Genomic DNA, 3,178 nt, shown 5'->3' with positions numbered 1-3,178 from the left:
TTATCATGAGGGACCAGTCCTTGGAGGACATTATGCTTGGTAAAGTGAAAGGTCATGAAAACAGGAAGACCCCCAACAAGATGGACTGGTACAATGGCAGTGGCAATGGGCTCAGGTGTAACATTAATTGTGAGGAGGGTGCAGGACCGGGGAGTGTTTGGTTCTGTTGTGCATAATAGGGTCGCTATGAGTTAGAGTCAATTCAATGGCAACTAACAACAACAATTTCTCTGGAGCCATTCTATCTTCTTAAGTAACTTTATATATCTCTGTTGGGATCCATTACCTCCTGATGTTGGGCTAGGTTTTAATCTCTACTATGCTGCCTACTTAACACTCTCTGAGCATTGCTTTCTGCACAGGTAAAAAAGGAATAGCAACACATCCTTTAAGGGGGTTTTTAGAAACTAAAATGAGAGCATATATAAAGAGAGCCTTGAACACAATAGCTATTTTTAATACCAACTTGGGAGGAGAATCTTGCTGTGTCATTTTGCAGAGTGGTTGTGTGTTTGAGTGCAAGATTAAATAGTAATGCATTTCAGAGAAAACTGTTGTCCTTGGCATGATTATACATATTAGAAAATCAATACAGTGAACAAAAACTAAAACTGTGTTCAACTGTGTAAAAATAACCAATTATAGTCATTTATGTAAACAGCTTAACACTTAAGGTCCAATTATCCAGCATCGCAATAATAATTACATATATCATTACATACAGATCAGATTAACCTTGCAGCAAACTTTATTTGATTACAATAGTAAAGTACTACCTCTGTACTCAAAGGAACAGTCTGTGCTGTTAATTGCTCATAACACATAAGTCTGTTTACTATTTGCATGAATTAAATGGCAGCCAGCTCCTGAGTTTATTCTCCATTTGAGGCAATGCTGGATTATCCATCCTAGATTGCAACTAATATTTACCTATGATCTGTGAGATAATTTTATACTTTCCTTAGTTTTCTGTAGTGAGGAAGATGTTGAAAAAGTAGGCAGCAAAGGAAATTCTGTTTAATTTCTGGCGATGTGTAAACCTGCAAGACTTACAGATAAGAGTTCTAGAGGCAAATAATGAAAAATTTCTAATGCTGAGTATTAGTCAACTTAGTTTAAAGTAACTTCTAAACATCCTGGGTTATTTGTAGAGCACTTCTAAAATTAAAGTTTCAGTGATAAATTATAGTTTATTTGGTTTCCTATGAAATAGGTACTATTCAAAGATGCTTCAAAAAATTTGTGGAAAAATGAATTTTTCCCATGAGCTAATGGAACACATTTACTACTTGTCTGTCAGATTGTGGTACTGTGGTGGCTTGTGTGTTGCTGTGATGCTGGAAGCTATGCCATTGATAGCTTAAATACCAGCAGGGTCACTCATGATAAGACAGGTTTCAGCGGAGTTTCTGGACTAAGACAGACAGGAAGAAGGAAAGGCAAACCACTTCTGAATGGTTAGCCATTGAACACCTTATGAATAGCAGCAAAACAGTCTGATACTGTGCTGGAAGATGAGACCTGCCTCTTGGAAGGAACTCAAAGTATGACTGGGGAAGAACTGCCTCCTCAAAGTAGACTAGACCTTAATGATCTGGTTTAGAGCAAAGCTTCATTTGCTGATGGTGCACAACTCAAATTGAGAAACAGCTGAAACCATCCATTAATAATCAAGACATGGAATGTATGAAGTATGAATCTAGAAAAATTGCTAGCCATCAAAAATGGAATGGAATGCATAAAATCGATATTCTAAGCATGTTATTGGCCATTTTGAATCGGACAATCATATGGTTTATTATGGAGTCCGGGTATGGCACTGTAGGATAAGCACTGGAGGTTTGAACCAAAAGGTCAGCAGTTCAAACTCATGAGCCACTCCTCGAAAACCTTATACAGGACTGCTATTCAATTTATTGGGATTGACGAACAGGAATGGCATCTCATTTATCATCAAAAAGAGTATGTCAATATCTGTCTTGAAGTACAACTCTATATGTGATAGACTAATATCTATATGCCTACAAAGAAGACGAGTTAATATACTGTTATTCAAATTTACATACCAACCACTAAAGCCGGTGATGATGAAACTGAAGAATTCTACTAACTTCTTCAGTCTGAAATTGATCAAACGTGCCGTCAAGATGCATTGGTAATTATTGGTGATTGGAATGTGCAGGTTGGAAACAAAGATGGTGATTGGAATGTGAAAGTTAGAAACAAAGAGGAAGGATCAGTAGTTAGAAAATATGGCCTTGGAATGATAAACAATGCTGGAGATCACATAATACAATTTTCTAAAACCAATGACTTTTTCAAGGAGCTCTGGTAGCATAGTGGTTACAAATTGGGCTGCTAAATGCAAGGTTAGCAGTTCAAAACTATCAGCTGTTCCGCAGGAGAAAGATGAGGAGGCTTTCTGCTCCCGTAAAGATTTACAGCCTTGGAAACCCTGTTCAGGGTCGCTATGGGTTGGAACCAACTCCACAGCACATAACCACCACCACCGCCAATGACTTATTCATTGCAAACTTCTTTTTTCAACAACATAAAAGGTTACTATACACATAGAACTCACCAGATGGAATATAAGGAATCAAATTGACAATATCTGTGGGAGAGATGGTGGAGAAGCTCAATTATTATCATCCAAAACAAGGCCAGGGTCAGACTCTGCAACAGACCATCAATTGCTCAGGTGTAAGTTCAAGCTGAAGCTGAATGAAAACAAAGCCAGTCCATGAGAGCCAAATTATGATCTTGAATACATCCCACCTGAATTTAGAGAATAAATTTGATGCATTAGACACTAATGACCCCAAATTAGAAGTTGTAGGATGATATCAAGCACATCATACATAAAGAAAGTAAAAGGTCATTAAAAAGACAGGAAAAAAATAAATAAAAATACAGGAAAGAAAAAAAAAGACCGAAATAGATGTCAGAAGAGACTCTTAAATTTGCTCTTGAGTGTAGAGAAACTAAACTAACTAGAAGAAATGAGGAAATAAAAGAGTTGAACAGGTTCTCCCATGTAAACTATCACATAATTCACAATAAAACATTAAAAAAAAAAAAAGTTGAGCAGAAAAATTTAAAGGGCAGCTCAAGAAGACAAATTATTATAATTAAATGTGTAAAGACCTGCAGCTAGAAAACCAAAAGGGGAAGAATA

This window comes from Chrysochloris asiatica, unplaced genomic scaffold (assembly GCF_000296735.1).
Source record: "Chrysochloris asiatica unplaced genomic scaffold, ChrAsi1.0 scaffold00007, whole genome shotgun sequence".
Classification (NCBI taxonomy): domain Eukaryota; kingdom Metazoa; phylum Chordata; class Mammalia; order Afrosoricida; family Chrysochloridae; genus Chrysochloris; species Chrysochloris asiatica.
The sequence above is the reverse complement of the archived record's forward strand: the minus strand, read 5'-3'. Positions refer to the sequence as shown.